The sequence below is a fragment of the Copadichromis virginalis genome, linkage group LG7 (genome assembly GCF_057382275.1).
Source record: "Copadichromis virginalis isolate Kocher_CV1m ecotype Utaka linkage group LG7, C_Virginalis_male_GT1.1, whole genome shotgun sequence".
NCBI classification, from domain to species: domain Eukaryota; kingdom Metazoa; phylum Chordata; class Actinopteri; order Cichliformes; family Cichlidae; genus Copadichromis; species Copadichromis virginalis.
In genome coordinates, this window is record NC_140624.1 from 22,586,441 (window position 1) to 22,611,876 (window position 25,436).

General features: G+C 36.6%; 1 long non-coding RNA gene across 19 annotated transcripts in view; it reads right to left on the reverse strand.

Annotated features, from left to right (window-relative positions):
• Window positions 1–798: 798 nt before the first annotated feature.
• LOC146705011 (uncharacterized) overlaps window positions 799–25,436 on the reverse strand; it is a 58,058-nt gene continuing 33,420 nt past the window's right edge. For 14 of the 19 annotated variants that reach the window (XR_014921261.1, XR_014921262.1, XR_014921255.1 and 11 more), the window contains 5 exons: window positions 21,342–21,418; window positions 7,409–8,615; window positions 3,846–3,921; window positions 3,272–3,305; window positions 799–1,776 (listed from right to left, as the gene is read on the reverse strand). This is a non-coding gene — a long non-coding RNA (uncharacterized LOC146705011). Of the gene's footprint in view, window positions 1,777–3,271; window positions 3,306–3,845; window positions 3,922–7,408; window positions 8,616–21,341; window positions 21,419–21,542; window positions 21,594–25,436 lie in introns of all 19 variants that reach the window. The other 5 variants (XR_014921258.1, XR_014921260.1, XR_014921270.1 and 2 more) reach the window with 3 other exon arrangements.

The window sequence follows — 25,436 nt, forward strand, 5'->3', positions numbered from 1 at the left end:
CACACACTCCCCCAACACTTGTCTAGCCTGATTTAAAGTGCACCGCCCACCTCCTACTCTGCACCGCCCTTCCCTGTTCCTCACTGCCTGCAGTAGGTGCCCGTCGACTGATCCAGCCCCTCTATAGGCTGCTTTGCGCGTCAGTCAAAAGCAGAGCTTCCCCCATTCATTCGATTTTCTGTATGAAATGGGGTGGGTCAAAGGGAGACCGGGATGAGGAGTGATTGGACAAACATTACGGCAGCTCCCATCCTGAGTCAGGTATTGGCTCTCACCAGAACAGGTTTGACGGTTTCAGTCAGGATTATGAAACCCTCCAAACCCACGCCTGCGAAAAAAAACTGCCCACACCACTTTATGAATGAAAGGATGCTCTCATTGGTGAAAAATGTGCGCGTCCTCCCGCCCAATGGAGAGCATTTGGACATGCTTTATTGGCTGAAGTGATTGCCAATCAGTGAGGTCAGCCTGTTCCTAGCTAGATCCGAGTTAGTCATCTATTTTAGGTATTCTGTTTGCATCACACTGCTGATAACTACTAAATATGCAGAGATAAGTGCGGCGAAGGGTTTTTTGGTGCCCCGATTAAATTCTTTGTTCCAGATAACTCCGTCACAGACATTTCTGTCGTAACATGCAAAAATGTGCTCCCCAAAAGGGAAGACTACAATGCCCAACCACACTCTTGTTAGCCACACTCTCGCGAGATTGCCCGATCGTAGTAAGTTCCCCATCATCCAAAACATTGAGCAAGGATGAGATGTGTGTGCGCGCGTTACATAAACATTGAGACAGTCGTGTGAATGTTCCGTCGCTTTATTTTATTGTTTTGTCTACATTTTCATACACACAAATGAGCCAGTCATGCTTACAGAGTCCAGATGTTTCACAAGAACAGACTGCCATGATTTTAAGCTCGGCAGTATGTGCTCTGTTTCCCCAACTCCGACCCCGAAAGGCTATTTGCAGCAGCTTTTGGAGTCTCCAGCACACCCATCTGCCGCCATGCTTCCTCTCTCTCTCACACACACGCAAATTAAACGTAAAATTGTGACAAATAAAAGGTCTGCGAGACAAAACGAGGGCTGTCATGTACTCAGCAGAGGGACAAAAGTATACGAATAAGATTGTTTGCTTGTAGACATAATGCAGCTGCTCGTATTCTTTGACAGAAGAGAAGAGATCGAAGTCAACGTGACACTGACGAGAAGGAGCAGCAAGTTGTGTAACAGCTTCAAACAGGGTAAAATTAAGAGTATAGTGACTAGCTGTCTCTCAATCACCCTTACATACAGCAGACATAAAATACATTTACAAATGTCGTGTTAAATTCTCATCTTTTACAAAATAATCTTTAAAAAACACATGTTTAAAATATTTTTTAATACCGATTTACATCCTGCAACCTCAACACAGCCAATATCACATAGCTGAATTAAATAATAATACATAATAATCAACACACAGGCTCTGACATAAGGCTGTTTATTCAACAAATATATGCAGGCAATTTCTTAACATTAAAACAATAGACTTAATGTTTAATTGTGCCAGGGAAATTACATTTCCCTGGCACAATTTATGTAAGAAAGATAGTAGCATCACATTGTCTTTAAATGGATTTCAAAAATATATATAATTTTATTTATTTTTACTAATGACACACACACACACACACACACACACACACACACACACACATACACAGGCACACGGTCTATCAGATGTTTTGAAAGTCCACAGTCACGTCACGGCCACGTCCTCGCAGTCCAATAGCTAAAAAGAGGGAAAAAGTTAGGATTTAGACGTGCACAATTTCCCCGTGAAAATGTTCACACGTGTCTGTATCTGTAAGACTTTAAACACGCAGAGAAAGTGAACCACACACATTTGCATATCAGTTTCCCCACCGACTCTTCACGTGCACGATGTTGGATTATTTTGGCACATTTAATATTAAATATACCAAAAGGTACAAGCATGTTTTTATTTGTATGTTTCTACCAGCTTGTCACGTAATCACAAATATAACCACAGCTTCGGCTTGTTCCTATTTCAAGGGTTTTATTTTGTGTACATGAAAATTGTACCCACCCCACCCAGTATCGATAACCCTTAGCACCTCTCATCTAAGTCGCACAACACAAAGCACTGCCCATGTTTAAGTTTCTGCCCCGCTCCTCTCACCACACTGGCACACAGTCTTTCGCACACATGATCAGAGCCTATGCTAACCACATTTTACCCCCACACACCCTAAAGCCACTGTGCACTTTGGCTTCACAGCACCACAAATCCGTTTTTACTCTCACAATATTTTCTTCCCTTCCCTTCAGCATTAGTTTGTCCAGATGTAATCTGCAATATTCCTAAATTGATTATGAAACATGAATTATAAGGGTAGTAACAATTGCTAGAAATTAAGAGGTATATATATATATATATATATATATAAAATCCATAACGACACAAAGTTCAGAGTAACGAGTGACGTTGACAAAGTATTAAAAGAGACATCGACGGTCGCTGCTGAAGCTAGGAGCCTTTCATTTCATATTTTAACATGAATATAAGTAGCATTTAAAATATGAAATATTTCTTCTAGCAGTATTTCACTTTATATTTAAATAGCACTGACCAGAATTTAGAAGAGACTCAAACAATGTGTCGAGGTTTCCTTTAATTCTGAGCCCTTTGTGCGTTGCTGTCCACCTCCGTGGTGCTGAAATGCGCACGGCCTAAGACGCACAGAGAGCGTCCTTCAACGGGAACAAAGCTTCATAAAAGTAAAAAACTGACCTCTGCTCTACACAGGTCGATCCACGTCTGTCATCAGACATACATTTACCAGACATGACCAGACTAGTCCTGGGATGCCATTTACGCACAGCTGTCCACCCCACAGCGACTACTCCCTGTCCCATTTGTGCCTCTTTACCTGACAATATAACGTCTGTAAAGCAGCACGTTTATTTCAGCCCGAAACACAACTTTTATCACAAGCCTTCCAGCAACACAGCACAGCAAAATGGGGCGTAATTCTCCTTTTACATGCCCCCAATGTTTTCCGTGAAAGTGGCAACACTCAGGACTTATAGAAGACGCAAACGGTCTCTAAAATCTGATCACTCCATTCACAAATATCTGCCCCGAGAGTCATATTCAAAGCCTTAAAAATATATGACAAGAGACACAAATTCAGTGCAACTTCTCTACAATATCATTACCAACTATTATAATTAAGTTTTACATGTTTTGATTTCTTACATACCTGCGGTCCGACGGCGGTAACAAGGTCACAGGATCTTTGAGAATGACCGATAGCATAGTGGCAAATACATATGTACACACACACACACACACACACACACACACACACACACACACACACACACACACACAGAGAGAGAGAGTCAAATTTTATTTTCATCAAACATAACAAAGCAGTCTAACAATCTTAAGCAACTCGTATTTTCATATATTTTATAAATGACTGACGACTGAAACATCACAGCAAATATGACTCATCTGGGTCGTTTCTTTGCATTTACAATTTAAGCAATTTTAGCATAATATACACACTAAAATATAAAACCATACTTCACAGTATATTTTAACAGTCTTGAGAGTAGAGACGTTTGCTTTTGCTTGTGCCCCAACGTTTTAAAAAAGGTAAAATCAGCTGTTTCTAATGAAATTATAGTATTTACAGTTTCCCTCTGTTAGCTAATAAACAGTTTCTAAGGACAGGCTTATGGATAGATTATTTTAAAATGCATGCAGTTTGACAGGACATACATTTACTCCTGTTTTTATAAGATAACATATACAACACATATACACACCTGCCATGTGTGTGTCCAGCTGAAGAGCCACCCATGAGCATGTTCAGCCTCCTGTCCATGTGTGTATCTCATTGTTCTGCAAGAAAAGACATCATATTACAAACTATTAAATTTACTGTCACTGTACATACAGTGGAGTCTTTTTTTTCTAAGTGAAACATGCTCAAGCACACACATTAAACAATGGCACACACACACACACACACACACACACACACACACAATCGCATGGGCAAGCAAACATATTTATAAGAAGGAATCCAAACATTCCACATTTAATATTTATTCCTGTCTATACCATCGAATCAAAGTCTTACTATTACAGACAAATGAAAAGAAAAGAAAAAAATGTCCATTTTGAAACTGAGCACAGAAACACACACAACTCTGAATCCTGCATGTCCACAACATGGAGACACACAGACGTACAGTGTCTGCACTCCCACTCTCACATATGCACACACACACACACTCACAGCATCACACCCTGCACCTCCTGAAACATATAGCTTTTAAACTACAAAAAGCATCCCTGAACATATAAACTGCTAATTTACCACACACCCCCACACACACACACACACACACCCACACACACACACACGCACGCACGCACGCACGCACGCACGCACGCACGCACGCACGCACGCAAAAATCACCCTGGATAATAATGACTCTCCTTCATTACAAACACATTAAAATGAACAGAACAGCAGCTAATTTCTACCCAAAGCTCTGTAAAAAGTGTTTGTCATAAAATAGTTTTCTCTCAGATATCAAAAAAGAGAAAAAAATAAGCTACACATTTATGCGTCACGCATGTCACACACTCTTTCTCACACATTTTCAGAGCCTACACTGACCACATTTTACTTATGCACACCCCAAAACTACAGTCCACTTTGACACTACAGCACCACAAACCACCTTAAAATAAGCTTCACATTTATGCATCACACGTCTCAGTTTTGTTCAGCAATGTTCAGAAATGCCTCGTAGTGCAACACACAACTAAAATTAGTGTTTCCTAAATTGTAAAGTTGTACCCAAGGATTATTAAATATAAGGTTATAAGTTTGAATATTTGTCTATCTAAGCTTTTTCTGCTGTGGTTACATACACACACACACACACAGATTGGAGCCGTTAGGCGTGCGTGTGTCTATGTCTGGGGATCCTTCTGCATGTTTACAGTTTCAATTTTGCCTTTAAAAAAATCCAAACCACAAAGCATTGCTCATGTTTAACTTTCAGCCAGTCTCTCCTCACCACACAGCTACACGCTCATTCTGACATATTTTCAGAGGCTAAGCTGATCACATTTTACCCACTTACACTCTAAAACCACCGTCCACCTTGACGGCACCACAAACTAGTTTTTACCATAACCTTAAAATAAGGTTACCTTAAAATAAGCTTCACGTTTATGTGTCATACGTGTCACAGTTTTGTTCATAGATGAACGCCTCATAGTCCCACACACAGGTAAAGTTAGTGTTTAATTAATATAATATTATATATTTATTACTGTTATATGTTTAAATATTTGTCTCTCTCAGCTTTGTCTATTTCACACACACACACACACACACACACACACACACACACACACACACACACACACACACACACACACACACACACACACACCACTTCATTTCCACACACACCATTTCCAGCTGTTAGAAGTGTGTGTGCATGTGTGTGTATGTCTAGGTATCTTCCTGCAATTCTACATTAACAATTTTATTAAAAGTGTTACTTTTTCATGTCCAGCTCTGTGGGAATGAGTGGGTTAATGTGTATTATGTTGCACACACTTGGAATATATCTACGTAGGTGCTCAGAAAGACATTTAGACAAACGCAATTTCCTACACACACACGGACAACTATTGACGCTCACGTTTTTGAAGGCATTGACATTCATGTGCATGAAGTCATTCTTACACACACTGTGCACAATTTTACATTTAGTAGCTATATACGAAAGTGATCAGAAACAGAATTTCTGTACACACACACACACACACACACACACACACATAAACATGCACACACATACACATACACGCACACAGAATCTAGTAAATTAGAAAGCAATACCACCATGTGAGCAAAATTTAAAGGAGTTAAAATAAAATGTATTTTTTTTAAGTTTGGCATTAGCAGTTTTACATCTGCATTAAAAGCAGTTTCAAATTTACATTCAAATTACACAACTTTTTACATTTAATCTGCTGCTTGACATTTCAGACGTTTACAACATCAGTACGATATCTCAAAATGCCATTTTGCCACTTCACCAGCTCTTACTGTATCTGCTGTGAGGAATTTTCAAAATGACGCACAGGACAGCAAGCCACCTGGCACCAAGTGTGCGCCAAGGCACAATAGCCTCTGAGTTAGGTGCTGACCCTGCAGTAGAATTTCTAAATACTTCATATGTGAGGTATTTAGGTCTCCAGTAAGTACATATATATGTTAATTTAGGCTCTCAGATTGTCTCATATTTGCCTTTAGAAGAATACTTCAATATGATGAAGATTTAGACATATTTTTTTTTATTCAGCCAGTTTCTAAAGGTGTCTCTCTGCAAACCTTGCCACTAACCTTCAAAATTAAAATAAATTAATAATCCTTGGTATTATGATACAACAGTCCTACAATAAATCAGTAAATAAAATCAGTACAACAAAAAGTGATTGAAGGTTTAAAATGGTTTAAAATGAAAGATTGGTTTTAGAGAGGTTTAGATTCAGCTTTATCCTGTATTGTATTGCATTATACTGAAAGATGTTTCCATTATTTTGTCCACCCTATTGACATCAATAAACAGAACCGTCCATCAGTATAACACAATATCGCTTTTTTCCATTTAACAATTTTTATTACAAATATCAAAGTTTTTACAGTCCTCATAAGATATTTTTGGGAAATGAATTCAAACTGTATCAGAGTGTGTTAGTCTTTCCTTGCCGTACCTTATAAACTGGTGGTTGACTGTGTAAGCAATCATTAAGCTTAAATCCAGACACAGAAGCATCGGTACAGACTCAAAAAAACCCTTCGGATCATTTCTTGTCAAGACATTTTTACAAATTTTGTAGAAAATACTTAATCCTGTAGGGCAGAGATTTACCCAGCGCATGTTTTCAATGTTAAAGGGACTTTAGTGCCGTTTTTCCTAGAAAGCTGAACTTCTCTGTTTTTTTAAGTGGTCTTCCCATTGTTTTCATGTCCTAAGTCTTCAATATAGAGTTTAAAATTCTGGCGACATACAAATTTTTATATTTTCTTGTGGTTGAAAGATAAAGAACTCCGATTTGGTATTCTGGAATTCAAAACTCTTCCCTAATTCAGGATCCAAAGTTCCTTTATGGGGTCCCTAAAGAATTGGTTGTCAGGGTTTCTGGGTCGTTGACCCAGTATTTTCAGTTCATGTTCACTGTTTATCCTCTGTACGTTCCACTTCCTGTTTTGTGTTACGTTACTCTGTGTGCATTATGTTCTAGTTCTTATTCCATGCATCATTAGTTCAATTGTGTTCAGCTGCTCACTCACCTGTCACCTATCAGTCATTGTTCAGCCAGTGTATTTAAGTCCTCAGTTGTCTCCTGGTCGGCGTCGCGTCATTGATGTTGTCACTGCTGTCTATGACCCATGTTTGCCTTCCAAGTTCAGATCAGTCAGCCGTTCATTCAGTTATTCAGTCAGTCAGCCATCTCCTGTTTTCGTCATTCGTCCCTCACAATAAACACCCTGAATCTTCACCGTGAGTCCTGCGTTTGAGTCCTTTTCTCCACATCCACTCAGCAACCCCTGACATTGGTTTGATAATCAGAGAATTAGTATGAGATTTAATTTATCAATAGCTGATAGAATGTCTTAAAATAACAAAGTTTTACTAACAAGAAATAAAACAAACAAACAAACAAACAAACTCCATAATCAGCGATGTCACCTTAGGTCACATTAGGCCGGGGTAGTGTTTTCGCCTTATGTTCCAGAAGCTACTTAAGAGCTGGAATACAATTTATCTACCTGCTTAATCATGACTAAGTCTCTCTCTTTCTGCAGCTTTAAAGAGTCTCAAATATGCTGACGTAGTCTAAAAGGTGGTTTAAAACTGGTTCTTGGAGGTGTACTTAAGCGGAAGCATAATTTCCCTGCATTTACTGACATAAACTGGTTGGTTCATTGCTATAGATGGGTTTTTTTTAACTGAGATTATTCCTGCTGTGCTTGTTGGAACTTGACTGGGCTCTTTTCCTTTCCTTGCTCCACCTTTTTTGCTTGTTTTTGCAATTTGTTTTCCACCTGTACCTGTGCAAACTTGCCAAATGTATTTAGGGTTTGCCTTGATTTTCTAATTTTTGAAACTGAGATAATTGTTTTCTGAGTTTGTGGTGGAAAGAAATGACTTTAGATTTTGAGAAATGTAGTTTCTTCAAAAATTATAACTTCACATTCAATAAGAAAAGATTTCATTCATACTAGAGCAATCACAGGTCACACCCTGTTTACTTTGCCCCAGGATTAGGCCACTCTGACTGGTTCTGAGTGCAGGGGGTGTGGATGTGTCTTACTTAAACCTGTTTGACTTTCTGGAATTTCAGGCGGTGCTGATGGAAACAAAAGTGTTGCTTGATCTGAGTGTGGCCCGTCCAGCTGCTGCTCCCACCCTGCTGGATCCAAGAGCTTTTGTTTTCTAACCTTTTCTTCTTTTCTGTCATTGGTCGTGTTAGTTTCCATTTTCTTTCTTTTTGACCTAATAATACACACAAAGATTAAAGATAAATCTCGTGCACACACTGTTGGGAACATCCACACATACTGACCCCAAATTATGTGCAGCAAATGACCAGGCTACAGCTAAGATGCCATAAACATATATCAAGCAGTGGAAAATAAACATGCAAAAAAAAAAAAAGTATAGCTTTCATATTTAATCAGTGCTCGGTGTTGGGACTGTAATTAATGGTAAAACAGTCAGCCAGGATAACAGGGCTGGGACTCTTTGTTGGTGTGGGACACAAATAGTGGGTGTCCTGCTTTTTTCAAGCCCTCCAGCCTACAGGACAGGCCGCTCACAGTTCGCCTTCTAAGCAGGACTGATTTTGCATCTGCTGCTATGTTATAGTGACACACACACACACACACGCACACGCACACGCACACACACACACACACACACACACACACACACACACACACACACACACAAACATTAAGTATTGAGTAAATGTGACAGTAACTTTATATAGTATGTGAGTTACACAAAATAGTCATGTAGTAGCAGATGAATACAATTGCAGACACACACCAACTGACATGCACAGTCAGTCTATGTGATGATTTTTATTAGTTTCAGCAAGGAAATACAGATGCACACACACAACAATGATGAATTATAATAAGCGCTGTGTAATTCACAAACCATAGCCAGTGATCACTACAAATATTTAAAGCACATCATGTAGATATCGTTTTTGTTTTTTACTCCAAACTGACGATTGTACACCTCTCACCTGCTGACATTGCTTCTGTTTGCATGTGTACACGTTGTAGTTGAACCCCATCACACAAAACTCAGTATGGTTTTGTGTGTTGAAGATTTTATAGTATCATATATCAACTATATACAGATCTTTTATGTTTTTTTTCTTGTTTTTGATATATGTATACATATATATATATACATTTTATTCATGTTTTTTCTTAAACCTAGAACAGCAAAATAATAATAATAAAATATAATCCTAGCTTGTATCTGTGGATTAAGACTGATAATGGGGTTTTTTTGTTTTGTTTTTTTACGTTTACTACAATTAATATTTTCTTTAAAATGAGCGTCTCCATTTAATTTTTAAGGTCTCAGTGTGAACCTTCAAGGATGTCTGTGAGTGTGTGCGCGTCTGTGCGTATAGATCCTCATAGTTTTATTGTCTCTTTTATGACAGACACACACTCACTGCATGTGCATGTTGCTTGATGTTCTGTGTATTGTAATGTAAAACCAATATTAATATAACTGTAGTACTTTTCAAAAAGATGACCACAAATTTTCCTCTTTCATAACATCTGTTATCTAAAATGCCATCATTTCTAATTTCTGAGTGTTTGATGTCAACCTTTTTTGGAACATCCTTGCCATAAAAGCAGAGATGCAGGAGTACTGCTCTGCTTCTCAGAAGCTCTGTGCTTTCAGCTGTACAGTCAGCCATTTTCTGTCAGACTAGAGGAGGCTACACTGCTTATGACAGGCTTTTATAGCCAATTTTGCTAGGGAAAACCCCCCCCTCTTACATCTAGATATGGAAACAAGATACATGGAGATATGGAAAACAACCACAATAATGACACAAGAGGAGGTTTTTATCCTCCAACCTCTCATATGCCTGACTACCAAGCCATAGAGTGTTTGCAGCAAAATGGCTGCCGAGCATCGGGTCTCAATAGAGGTCAAATAAAAAAGCAAGGACTCTAATTTTGTCTCTATGACATTAGAGTTTCTGCTCTGTTTCTGTTTTTAATTTAATAGTCGTTGTTAATCTTACAGTATCACATGTGATGTGACTGAATTCAGAAAACAAGAAATTGTTTTCAGTAGGCAGATTAAAAAGGATAAAATCAAACAAGGGACTCACAGAACATTTAAAACAACCTTTTAGCTGAATGAGGTGTGAAATTATGGTGTTTCTTTCTCCATCCACACTGAGACAAGCTTCCTGTAGAAAATCAGGTATTACAATTTGACTTGAAGTTTGAAGCCGCAACACTGACGTACATCTGTTCCTTTGTTTCTAATCCTTTAAATCATAAAAATCTCCACAAACAAGTAAGAGCATATAAGATCTTAAAGGAAATAACACTCCTCCCTGTTTGATCTCAGCACATTAAGCACTGAATCTTTGTATTCATGACAGAAAAGTTTCTGCACTCCTGGTGATTGTTAACAGTCCCACAGTCAGGCACCAGTATTAAATTAACTTGCTTGAAAGAGCCAACACAGGGTACAGCTGAAGTAACTTTTACCTCTTTTGTAAAACCAAATAAATATTGTGTGGTTCTTAATCCCATGGTAGTGTGGAAATGGAAAGTTGATTACAATTTCTTGCAATGTCCTTTCTAGACCTTTAATCTACCCCCCAAAAAACTTTATAAACTACAAACAGTACTCCCATAGAACTTATTTCATATTTTTCTGTCATACACACTGAAGATATATCAATGTGCAGTTTTCTGGGGACCAGCATCTTGTAGACTGAGCAGGGGATTGAACCATCAACCTTCCAGATAGTGGATGAATAAGTCTGCATGCTAAGTTATAGCCAACCAATGACTAGCTGCATGAAATTACTTTAAAGTTGATATCTACGTTCTTTTTTTGTGTGTATGTGTGTGTGTGTGTGTGAGTGTGTGTGAGAGAGAGAGAGAGAGAAAAACCCCCCAAAATAAAATAATAAAATATCAACATACTCATCCATTAAAACAGTTATGGATTTAGCTACATGTGTAGAATGCATAAGCCTCGACAGAGAATCACAGTTAGGAAAATATACACAACGAAGAAAAAGTATTAAGCTGTGTTGCATATGGTTTCATAGTTAAGTAAGAAACTGAAAACATTTTTAAAAATTGACAAAGAAAAATACTGAAGTATGTACCATAGCAGGTAAAAAAAGATGCTATTGTATAAAAAAAGATTTACAAATTTTCCTCAACATGGCTTTGAATGGTGTAACTCAAATCATCATGTCAGCCTTCAGTTAATCCATAAAGGAGACATGATGAAACTCGGTATTCCGAAGTAGGTAAGTAAGCATAGGACTGAAGTTTTAGATTAAAACAGCATGAAATTTGCACAGTGAAGTGTAAAAATCCTAAATCACAGCAGTATAAAATGATCTAAACAGGTTATTCATGAACGCAAATGACTAATGATGCTGAAACAGTACAGGAGGCCCTACAGTGACCATGTCCTATCAAGATGATTAGGACACAAGAGGGTTTGCTTTTCCTAAGTTTGGATAGCTGCTGTTGTTTTGTTTATTTTTTTCTGACTTATACCCAAGCCAGCAATTAATGAGAGTTAGAGACACTTAACTACATTAGAGACAAAATATAAAGTTGTTTAAAAATCCTGTATTCGTTATTACGTTCAACAGTTTTCCTACAATCAGATGAGCTTAAAGTTATGTCAAACAGTCAGTATGTTGTGAATTCACATATAAAATAGCAAAATGCCCCTTTTAGTAAAGGTAGTGTGAGTATTTGTGACTTTTCATAGCATCTAAAATATATATTAAAAAGAGGAAATTATGAAAATTATGAAAATATTATTGCCTAAAAATGGGATTCATCAGCTCTATGGAGCTGTGAGACAGATGAAAAACCTTTTGACTCAACAAACTAAAGTATGTCATGACAATGTGATGTACGTGCAGTAGCAAAACATTTGATCAGCACTGAATGTTGAGCAAAGGTTGATCTGTCATTAACAGCACAGAACACATCTGTCCATATCTGCACAATAACAGGTCCAACATTCAAAAACTTTGCTGTTCAAAACCAAAAACATTTGCTCAAAGTTTTGGTGCCACCTCTAAAAACAAGAACCAGGATAAAGAGAGAGCAAAGAGCAGCTGCAGACCAAGGACATTCATTTTTATTCAATCTGAAATCATGTGATAGTGATAGATGGAAAGCTGAGGCCCTCCCTGTAAGCAGAATACATGTAAAAATGCATGTTGTCTTTGTCTGCTTACATTTTACTCCAGCTACAGCTAAACATAATCGCATTTGTTTTATTTTATGTATAAATTAGATCTTAAACTACTGGAGGTCGCACACGTGATGATGCTGAACGGATAATTGGAGGTGAGCTTCCCTCCCTCCAAGACATCTACAGGAAGCGGTGCCTGAGGAAAGCGGGGAGGATCATCAAGGACTCCAGTCACCCCAGCCATAAACTGTTCAGACTGCTTCCATCAGGAAGGAGGTTCTGCAGCATCCGGTCCCGTACCAGCAGACTGAGAGACAGCTTTTTCCATCAGGCCATCAGACTGCTGAACACGTCATAGACACCTCAGCTTCACTACTGGAACTTCAACATTATGCACTCCACACTGTATATAAATGCCACTTGTTTTGCACATATTCAACTCTGTATATTTTATATATTTTATTATTATTATTATTATTTTATTTTATTTTTTTACTATTTAATTTGTAAAAATGTGTATACACACACACACACACACACACACACACACACACACACACACACACACACACACGTAGGAAAATATTTAGTATACACATCCAGAAATGCATACACTATTATATATTGTACATATATTTATTAGTTTCAGGTTGGCCATTCTTGTATTTTGCTCGTTTGTGTTGTTGTGTTTGCACATCTCTGTTGCTTGTGGGGCTCGCACACAAGAATTTCACTCGCATGTGCTGTGCCAGTGTGCCTGCACATGTGATGTGACAATAAAAAGTGATTTGATTTGATTTGATTTGATTTGATTTAATTGTACTCGTGTGTGATGAGTGTCCAAAAAGAGAAGAGCTCTGTTTACAAGTTTGCTAAGTGACTTAATGTTACCTATAGATAAAAGCAAAGAAAACAATTTCCAAGAAAGCAAACAAAACCATTGAGACGCATTCAGGTACAGAAGGATCCATTAAAACTCTTTAGCTTACAAATTTAGCTCCAGCCTTATTAGAAAAGAAAATAACAGGACTGCTGAAGCAGCTGAAGAGTTCCCCACAATTACACTTTTCACATAAGGGAAAAGGATGTGGAAGTGAAGGAAAATTGGAGCTTCTGAGAACAGAATTATCTCTAAGATTCTTTGTATTCATTTCTATTTAATAAATTAACTGAATTTTTTCTCCGTTTTTATCTAAACATTATCATATGTGAGATGAACCTTTAAGCAGGTTTGCTTTCAAAGTTTGTTTAAACTTTTGTTTTCTTCTTTACCTGCTTGCATCGTACTCTTTTCCAAACTGTAACTTTAAAGTTAAAAAGATACCATAAACAATCAACAGTAAACAAGCTGTAATTCTGGACTGCTGGATTAAATGCAATACTGTTTAGTGCTGTGGAAAAACTAGTGTAGTGAATATGCTGGGAAAAGACAGTGGATTTAATCTGTTCATTTTCCACATTCCAGTTTTGCCTAAATGTAATTAGATTTCTTTTATTTATACATTTGAGTGCCCAACAGCTGAGGAGCTTTGTTTACAAGTTCATTGAATGTCATCTGTTGGGGAAAGCAAAGACAAAAATCTGCACATAACCATTCAGAAGTCTCTAAGTACACAAGACTCCATTAAAACTCTTTAGTTTGCAAATTTAGCTTCAGTCTCTTGAAAAATGAAAATAATAAGACAAGATGAGCACTTGAAGACAGTCACACAATTAGAATTTATGCAAAGGTGAAGTACACATGCAAGTGAAGAAAAATTACTTTGAAGATTGTTTGTATTTATGTTTACTCCTTTGTTTTAATAAGTTATGTTAAAATCTAAAATAATAAAGCACAGGCTTTGCAATTTGTCAGTTTGGTTACACGCTGCAAATTTAAATTATAATGTTGAATTACTGATGCACACCACTAAGTAAGACACATATGAGTTTAGCACTGCTCTGATCCTGTGGAAAGACTGTAGTGGAGTGGCATACTGGGAAAAGACAGTGGATTTGATGTGATGGTTTTCCAAAAGTGATCTCCAAATAATTTGAATCTAATTTGTTTTGTTTTATTGCATTTTTTTAAAATCTAGAATTAATGAAAGTAGTAAACGAGAGGACTATTTCAATTCTATGCTTTTTTCTTAAATAAGTATCCTGACAATGTCATGTACACTATATGGTCAAAGTATTTAGCCGCATGTCTTAATCTTTTAATTCAGTTGTTTCCAGTATAATTTATCACATTCTTTGTGACTAGATTTGTTGAAACACAGTCAAAGCTTAGTTTCTGTTTTTTTTTTACTCTTTTTTTCATGTGTGTCATAAATTGAGCTGACAGTTGTATTATACTGCTTTTAACATGCTTTTTTAGTGGTTTTCTTTAATTGTAATCAGTGTATCTGTGTAACACAGCTTTTAGTCAAGGAAACACAAACCCTGAATCCTTCTTATTTTAGTCTCCTGTCCAGTTTTCCCCCCTGTTTATGCACTGTTTAGTATCACAACTTAGAGCACATCTTTCTGGATCATTTAGTTCAAAGTATGGAGGGGGTATGGCTGGAAGAATCTAACCAGGTTAGTCATAAAATTAAACCTGCACATTAGTATCCTAAAACCTTGTGGGGAGGCTCTTGGGTGATCTGTGATGATCAGCTGATCCTGTTTATTTTTCTAGAGCTACACTGTACTTGAATTTTCATGTCAGGGAGACAGTACAAAAAAGACTAAATGCATCAAAACATCATCATCAAAACAGGAAAAACTGCATTTACACAAGAAAAATAAATGAGCTAAAAGAATGTATATACGTCATCATTCATGCACCCTGTTTATCACTGCTGCTGTGTTCAGACTACAACCAATAACTACACTGAATGACTACATGAAACTAAAACCAATGGTTCTAAACACAAAAAAGGTTGGTTACTCAGTTTTATTTTTTTGGTTTTCTCTCTCCTGTCCAAGTTCTACATTAAACTGAATTAAGGAAAAGTAGAAGCTAAATTAGACAGAAAAATAAATATATGTCTTAGTTTGACAGACAGAATATTTAAGTTATTTGAAAAATCTTTTTTCTTTTTGACACTCAAAAAAGTTCATAACTCACCATAATCAGGTGGGCTTGAGGCAACCAGTGTCAAACCCTCAGTACATAAGAACTCACATTTATGCCCTGAGTAAATTACCTTGTTTACGAAGTAAAGTAGTGCTAAAAACATCCAAAGGAAGGAAACGTATGAAAAACAAGAAAAGAAAAGAAAAACAACAAGAACAAGAACAAACAGAGAGCAGCTGCAGGGCAGGGACATTTCCACATATGACGTTTGAGATTTTATGAGTGATAAATGGAAAATGGAAAGGCAGCATTTCGTGTGTGTGCGTTTGTGCGTGTGTGTGTGTGGCTGGAGGATCATTTTAAACCACACGTAGCCAAAGTAAATACACTTTTTAAAACGTACCCTTGTATTCTTTGAATCAGGTCAGCCTGAGAAGATTCTTTTTAAGAATCAGTTTTTGTATTTTACATTTTTTGTACTCTTTTGTTTAAATAAATTCATTGTGCAAGTATCTTCAAATTCTCTTGTTCCTGTTTACTTCCAATTAAAGGCAATCATAGTTGTTCCAGTTTATCTATAAATGTTATATTTTATTTTATATTTTATTTTTTGACTTTCAACAAATTAAAGAGTTTCCTGATAGTGTGATGAGAAGAAGTTTGTTTACAAGTTCACTGAACAATTGAATGTTACCTGTCAATAAAAGCAAAGAAATCTTTTTCCAAGTAAGCAGACAAAACCACTCAGAAGTCTCTAAGCACACAAGAGTCCATTAAAACTCGTTAGTTTACAAGCTTAGCTCTGACCTCTTGAAATGAAAATAACAGGAAAAGCGGAGCAGGTGAACATAATTGTACTTTCCACCAAAGTGACGAAGATATAGAAGTGAAGGAAAATTGCCTTTTCTAAGTAAAATTATTTGTAAGATTATTTGTACTCAACTGTATGCATTTGTACTCGTTTATTTAAAAAAATACATTGTCCAGCATATACATTTTCTCTTGTTTTGATCTGTGACATGAACTTTTTATTAGAATCTCAAAACATTTTTAGGCTTTGCAAGTATAACTTTGTCCCATTGTCGTTTTCCTTCTTGTCTGCTTTCATCTTAATCCTGTCCGAGCTTCAAATTTAAAGTATAAAGTTAAATTTCTAACACATCCCATAAACAATATAGCAGCCAGTGTGGACTGTTGGATTAGGGTCAGCACTGTTGTTAACCAACTAAAAGAAATTATATGTTTTACTAATAGATTTTTATCTTAAACTAGAGGAAATAGTAAACATGGCCACCAAGATGTTTGCGCTATTTTAAATGCACCATTTTGACTTTTTATCAATTAAAGTGTCCTGACAATGTGACGAATACCCAAGAAGCACATTTTGGACACTTTGTACAGTTTAACACAATATACACTCGTGAGTAAAATCAAAGGAAATATGTGCCCACAACATCCACAAGTAGCTTCCTCTTAAAAGAACAATAAGAAAAACAAACAAAAAACAGGCAGCTCCAGATCAGAGGCATCCGCACATAGTATGTGGACACCGTTTAAGATTGTACAGGCTTGTGACAGAGAGAAAGAAAAAAGTTATTTAGTTTTGTCTGAGTCATCTCAGGCTGAGAAAAGATCATCTGTATACTTACAGAATCATTTCTGCATTTTCTTTCATAGTGTAGAAGTACGTGCAGTGCTTTTTATGTTCTTGTCTCATTGCTATGATCTGTAAGCTGAACTTTTGTAGGAACCTGTAAAGATTTTAATGAGGTTTTTGGTGACACTGTTGATTTCTTCTTTGCTTGTGTGCACCTTAGACCCATCCAAGAATCAAATTCCAAATATATGTTAAAATGCTATTGCAGACCATCAACAGTATAGGTATGAGAGCAAACTGTGAAAAAAAAAATAGATTTGATCCATTAACTTCCTTACAACTTAGACTAAATAAAATTATACTGATTTTAGTTATGCATTTTAGCTAAAATGACTAAAAGGAGTAATGATGATCTTGGAGATCAAATTCCCAGCCCTTTTTCCTGAAGTAAGACCTTAAATCTTCCTGATATTGTCTGACTCACATCCTAATGGCAAATTAAGACAGCAGATTAAGAATACTGTACATGTCTGGACAATTCAAGTCACACTGCTCGTACTATGATCCTCATATGTTATAAAGATCCGATAAGTTGAAAAGAGTTGGGGTTTTTTAAAATATATTTTAATTTATATTACTTACACCATTATTTCCTATGCTGACTCACTGCTTGTTTGCTCTAGGCTTAGTGAAACTGTGATGCAGTTTGTCAGCTCAAGCTTTTTTTTAATGATTTTCAATCAAAATTATGTTGTTTTTATACACAAATAAATGTCTATTAGTGAGGTAATTGTAACATTCTGTGCAAAAAATCATTTAATCAAAAAAGCTTGGTGTAAAATGTGACAATATTTTTGTATTTCTTTCTCTTTCAAGCTGTAATGAGTGTATGCATACCTGGCTTTGAGAAGAACTACATCGTGTAGATTTAAGTTTTACTCTTCCCTGTGGACAACACAACCATGTTTTAATGTTTACTGCTGGTTTTGAACCGAGAATCCTTGTTGACCTCTGTGGTTATAAAACTCTTTCAAAGGTGACTGCATAAACTTCAAATAGCATGCTGTTTCAGAGCAAAAAAGGAAAAAAAAACAGTTTGTTTTTCAGATTTTCCTGTAAAAACGGCTGTCTTTAATGGGCAAATCTGTAAAGTGTACGCAGGAAGCTGGAGTTAGGTTCACATATAATTTGCTGCTATAACTACTCTTATTTGGTCTCCTGTTGACCACTTTTCTGTCTACCGTTTAGATACACGCAGTAATTGAATAATACAATTTTCCCCTCAGTGGGTGAGTCTAAATTTAGTGAGAACCTTCATGAACTGCTTATCTAAACCTTCATTTCTGTTACTAGTTACTACTTGTGTTTACTAAATAAATTTATTAACAAAATTTATAAACTGATTTATGTGTGTGTTTTTGTGTGTGTGTGTGTGTGCCTGTATATGTATTTGCCACTATGCAATCGGTCATTCTCAAAGTTTATTAAAAATGTAAGTAATTTCAATAAAACTATTGTAAAACTGATTTAGGAAGATTAAGACTCCTAGATATAATTGAGAAAAATATATTTTTGGTTTTAACTGCGACTTTACACAAGTGACCTTGAAGATGTTAAATTTCATAGTCAGTCTAGGTGTATGTCTCGATATTCACCCCACAGTATGTGCACAGTTACCCTTTTCTCTAAATCCTCTAAATTCCTTCAGTCTAACGGTGAGTCTTCTTCTAGATTGCAATTACAGTCTTCTACATAAAACACAAACCAATTTGTATTAACTCTAAATGTTTAGAATAAAGAAAACATTTAAATATACTGAAATCATCGTATTGCAGTAAGGTCTTGTGTTATTATCTGAGTGAAAAGTGATCAAGGTAGGTCAAGTCCTCCTTAAAACAATACTTTTCTCAAAATTATTTTTCCCATATATTTACTTTGTTGCTTCTAGTAACATTAACCTGTACCTCTCATATGTTAACACGTTCCTCAAGAGGCTCAAGACAGGAACATTTTGAGAGTTAGCGATCAGTGAGCCTCGTGGTGCCTCATTCTTTAGCTCCATAGGATTTCAATGCACATAATTTTTAGGCTTTGATTGAACTTTAGTCGAGGCCTCATTTAAAGTTAGACTGTGAATTATTTCAAATTGAATGTTTCAGAGAATAATATTTTTATGTCGTTCAGACATATTATTTATAAAAATTTTACAAGAATTGATCCTAAATTTGTTTGGCTAAGGCCTGTGGCCTTTGTTTCCTGATATGACACTAATGGCTTTTAAAATCTTTCACATTGTTCCAGCTGAACTTATACCTCCAGAACAAATAATGCTGGTTACATCTGTGCGGTGGCAGGTAAGTGAATTGCCAATAAATCTTGAATGTATATTAACTGTCTCTGTTGCCTGCTCTTGGGCCTACTACTGAAAAAATTATGTGTCCCACAAAGCAACATTTACAGTAATGGAGGACATAACCTGCTACAAGAGCAGAAATTATCCTGCCCAAACAAAACTTAAAATCAAAGATTAAGATTTGCTGCTAATAAATTCACCTTAAAGTTCTATATTTTCTTCTAGGTTTACCTTGACTAATTATACATTTTGATACGTGGTGCACACGTGGTAAAACCCATGAAAAGGCAAAGTTCAAAATGTCTTAAATGTTAAAAAATTGCAGCAATTTCTAGTTCTGTTTTTTTTTTCTCTTCCCAAATATTTTTTAGAACCATTATAACTATAAGAAAAAGTCATATGTTGTTTTTATGCATTAGTCCTTTAAGTTTTGAGATAAAATGTACCCAGAAGAAAACTCAGTCAGGAGCCTCTAATTTTTGTTGCAAGTGTCAGTGAGGGAGTTTTAATGAAATATTCTGTGTGTTGCTGTAGCTACTGATAGTGTTTTTTGAGGCAAATATAATTTTGTAGTCTCTGAAGGAAAAGGCCTCATGTGGACTCAGTATATAAGTAAACTCACATTCAAAATGTTAAATACATCAGACAACACATGAATTACAATACAATGGATCTGAAACAGTTGATGAAAGGACTGTAGTTTCTGGATGAGTTGTTATTAATAGAAAGATTAAACAATAAAACAGCAGCTACATATTTTGTCATGTTTGTCTGCATCTGTGCTTTCTTGTTTGTAAGAAGAGAAGTTATAGTTATGAGAAAATACAAGCATACATTTTAAAAAGCGTATTTATTTGGCTACATGTGGTTTAAAATGATCCACCCCCACCTTCAGCCACATACACACACACACATACACACACACACACACACACACACACACACACACACACACACTGCTTAATCTTTTTTCTTATCCTTACCTCAAACACTTTTATTTAACTTTTAATTTCATAAAAATTAAATCTTTGAATTTTTCAAAGCTGTAAGCTATAAGGGATCACTACTTTCACAAAATGGTTTACCATCTGCATTATTGTAAAACTCTCTGATTAGTGTTTCTCTTCACACTCACATGCTGCTTCTTTAAGTTGCATCAGACCTAAATTGCTTTTTCCACAAATTCCAAAATAATGTTATTTGGTAGTTAGAACACGGTTAAATTTTTATTTATTTATTTTTTATATGATAATCACTAAAAAAATAATTTAAATAATAATTTCATCGCCCCATGTTACAAAACCAAATAAATACTGACTGAAATAATATGACAGTGTGATTTAATTAAAATAAGATATTTAATTATTTATGATTAAAAGCAAATGATAATATTTAGTTTTTTTTAAACATGGTTATTTGTGCATACCTGTGTTCATGAATGAATGATAATGTTAAAAGTCCGCTTGTTCACTGTTACTGTTTTAGACTACGTTACATGTTGGGAAAAAATAAACAAGATAGTACTTCAGCAGATTTATTAATAAATGTGTGTGTGTGTGTGTGTGCGTGCAGTGAGAGGGATGATGACGAGAGATCAAGTGGAAGAGAGAGTGTGAGAGTGAGTCAGTAACTGTACAAAAGCATCAGTATACGAGTGAGAATTTACTTGTGAAATTGTGTATTCCTGACATATGCAAACACTTGCGAGAGAGTAGTGTGTGTGTGTGTGTGTGTGTGTGTGTGTGTGTGTGTGTGTGTGTGTGTGTGTGTGTTTACCGTCATCCATTAACTGTGAAGACAAAGTGAGGAACAGTTTGTTATCACGTCTGATTCAACTTGTTCGTGAACATCTCCTGTTTTGGAAAAAAGAAAAAAGAGAAAAGAAATATTTATTTAAATAAAGTTGAGGTATGAGACTAAGCTATAGTTTGACTTTATAGTTTGAACTGACTAAATTAAAAAGTAAAGTGAAGTTACTCTATTAAAAGTTGTTTTGTCTCATCGACAGTTCAGTCCTCAAAGTAACAGCTGCAAAACAGGAAAACCATTAATAGCTCCTGTCTGTACATATGCATGTGTGCATGTGCATGTGCGTGTATGCCCATTGATGGGACAGCATCAGTGAAATATTTCAAGGAATAATTTAACCCGCTGACGTAAGTGTTTGCATGGGTTAGAGGAAGAAAGGCTCGGATGTGAAATTTTGTCTATTTATATTTGTGCATTTGCGTGCGTCTGTGTGAGAATTAAATGGATTGTATGCTGTGATGCTTTATTCATCTCTGTCTATGAAGCCACAGAGACACCCTCAGAGTGCTGTTGACGTCCGGACATGCACTGGTGTGTGTGTGTGTGTGTGTGTGTGTGTGTGTGTGTGTGTGTGTGTGTTTGTCTGAGTGCATGTGTTCCTCCCTCCTTCCTACTTTGCTGAATCACTTTTCATGACCACCTATTTGGACAAGCAATTTTTTTGACTCACTTGACAAAAAAAGCAGATCTGTGTTGGTTAGGTGAGGCTAGACAACAGATAAAAGCCTCAGATTCAAAGTCAAATACATTGTCAGTAAAAGTGTCACTCAGTGCTCCCCTAACCAGACAGAAGGGTGGAACAAGGTGGTGGAAAGGCGGCTACAGGACATGCAGACGAGGTGATCTAAACTGTGCCTTTTTTTCCTTTACTATTACATGGATAAATGTCTACACAGAGCCACACGTCTTTTTAAAAATATGCCAACTTTATACCAAACAACCTTAAATTTAATAGACATTACTGTCAAATTAATAGTTTTATCATGGTTCTCAAAGGTAACAAAGGCTCAAATTGCCCTTCTTTTATCAAAATAATCAGCTGTAAAAAAACAACAAGAGTATTTTCCACATTTTTTAGATGAGCCTAATCCAAAAAAGGAGTTGTTTTTATTTTCCAGAAAAGGGTGTTTTTCTTTTGCTTGTTAGCTGTAAGAAAGCAAATGCTGACCAAGAGTCTGTGCCATGATGATCAAGGATTTGAGCAAGAGAGCTGCTTCATATGAGGAGCATGTTATTTATGTACTCTAACTGGGACATACATTAACATAGACTAATCAAACACATATCTTGGGTACCCCTTATGCTTACTGAAACAAGTACCTGGCATAACTTTACATGATCATGTGAGGTGTTTGCATACGCAGGTATCGTACATGTGTGAGAAGGGGCTTGAAGGTTATAGCCTAAACTAAAGACACAATATTACAGCCAAGGTCTTGATTCACACTCAATCATCCAGGTAAGGAAATCACAGAAAATTGATTCTGCTCATCTGGACGCCGCAGTTTCAGTGGCGAAACCATTTCGTCACTCATCCAAGAGGCTTCTTCAGTCGCAGCTGACTGCAGCTTTCTCCAGCCTTATAAAAAGTATATTGGCATAATGACCAAAACTAACACCATTGCCTACTAATGGGCTGTGAGTTCTGTTTCATGATCGTTAATATACAAAATGTCATGAAGGGGGGTAATTAGGGAATGGGTGTGCAGCATTGTAAGATGCTAAAACGGGAAAAGAGAACAACCATTCCTGAAAGAGTTCAGTTGAGTTCACCATCTTACAATGCTGGAACTACAGCCATTCCCCAACTCTGCGAATGGCACTCATGGCCATTGATCAGTGGTCATGATGTTTTGGACATCATGACAGTTTCAGTTTCACTGAGCTCACGGCCCATTGTTAGTCAGTCTGCTAGTTTCAGTCATTTTGCAAATATACTGTTGGTCAGGTTGGGAAAACCTGCAGTCAGCTGAGACTGAAGAGGTCACTTGGCAAAACGTTTCTGCAACTGAAAATGCTGTGTCCGCGTGAAGAGAATCAACTTCCTGGGATTACATTTAATCCTTAAACTATCCTGATCAGGGAATACTGTGGATTTAAAATTTGTGCAACACTCTAAACAGGAAATCAAAACACAGGAAATAGTCCCACTATTAGTCCCTTAATAGTTCCACCTGTGAGTCAGATGACAGGAGATTTACACACCTCAGCTGAAGAAGATAGTATCGATACCCACACATAGCCCGGGAAAATAACCTGAGAACTCTCACAATGTCATATAACTCTATGAAACAATACTTGAAAAGTGAATCAGCATGAAGCGCATTTACAGTAATTAGAAATTGTGTTAAAGAGATAAAAACATGACAGCGTGTTTGGACTTCTCATTTCAACTCATATTAAACCATATAACAAATGAAATCTTACTACTCCAGACTCAATACATAATGAAAAAGCTTATGACAAGGGGAGGAAAAGTCTCAGTAGAGTTGCAAAATAATGATAATGTAATATTTGTAAGTGTAAAAGCTTGTCTTGTCTTTCAAGGCTCAAGTGGCATAACCATGTAAAAGTGTGGATGACATCAGTAGGGAAGCTGAAACAGCTGGATGGTTGCCATAGCATCCAAAGTACTGCATACGATTGACAAATTTAGAAAACCAAACACTTTGTGGATTTACTCATAATGCTTTGATGGAACAGTAAATTTTAGACAGCTCAAACCAAAAGTTCAACCACAGAACTCAAAACAATAGCACACCTGATTACCTCTATTTTTGTAAGTCAACAAAGGTAAAAGAAGGCAAATATTTTTATTAAATGTTATATTTTAGATCCATGAGTAATTTAAAAACTATTTTAGCATTCTAACATGAAGAGAATAAAAATGTTTAAAAAAAACAAAACAATTTCAGCACCAAAGCCACAAACATATCACAGCAAAGAGAACACCTCTAATACTGGAGCGTGTGTAACTTTTGACATTTACAGATTACAGTCCCAGAATTTCATCCTCATCCTCACTTAAGACAAAATAGCAACCTGTGGCACAAAAAGATGAGGCCAACAGAAAAGCGCCAAAATCTGCAGTTGTTTGAGTCTTCACTTGAAGCTGCCTTCCAATTCAAGTCAGCCCTCACAGACTCCCATGGGAAAAAAAAGTCTGTTTATAGCATAGTAGCACAGACACAATTAGGACTCAAATTTATGGGTGTACCTCCTTTAATTGATAAGTTGCTAACACACAGCTGTAGGTCCATGGGTCATTGAACTGGACCTCTGTGATGATTGTGATGGGACCCTTTAGAGGATTTTTAATGGAAACTTTCTTAAAAAAAATAAAATGGCTTGCTGAGTAGTAAAGCCTGTACAAGAAGTTTATGCTTCACTTTTATTGAATGAAACACTTGCATTTTGCTACATTGTTACTTCGCACTAATTGGCAGACTTGTGTGCCTCTGCATTAAACTCATATTTTCAATGAATGTATTGCTATTGAACCTTGCTGATCTCACTCCAACCAGTGTTTCAGAAGGGTAAGTTCTGGCTACAATAAAACAAAGTCTTAAAACTGTAGGGTCCAAAAACCAATGGGTGATGGCACAGTATTATCTCCATCTTTTACAGTGGGGCAAAAAAGTATTTAGTCAGCCACCGATTGTGCAAGTTCCCCCACTTAAAATTATGACAGAGGTCAGTAATTTGCACCAGAGGTACACTTCAACTGTGAGAGACAGAATGTGAAAAAAAAATCCATGAATCCACATGGTAGGATTTGTAAAGAATTTATTCGTAAATCAGGGTGGAAAATAAGTATTTGGTCACCTCAAACAAGGAAAATCTCTGGCTCTCACAGACCTGTAACGTCTTCTGTAAGAAGCTTTTCTGTCCCCCACTCGTTACCTGTATGAATGGCACCTGTTTGAACTCATCATCTGTATAAAAGACACCTGTCCACAGCCTCAAACAGTCAGACTCCAAACGCCGCCATGGCCAAGACCAAAGAGCTTTCGAAGGACACCCGGAAAAGTATTGTAGACCTGCACCAGACTGGGAAGAGTG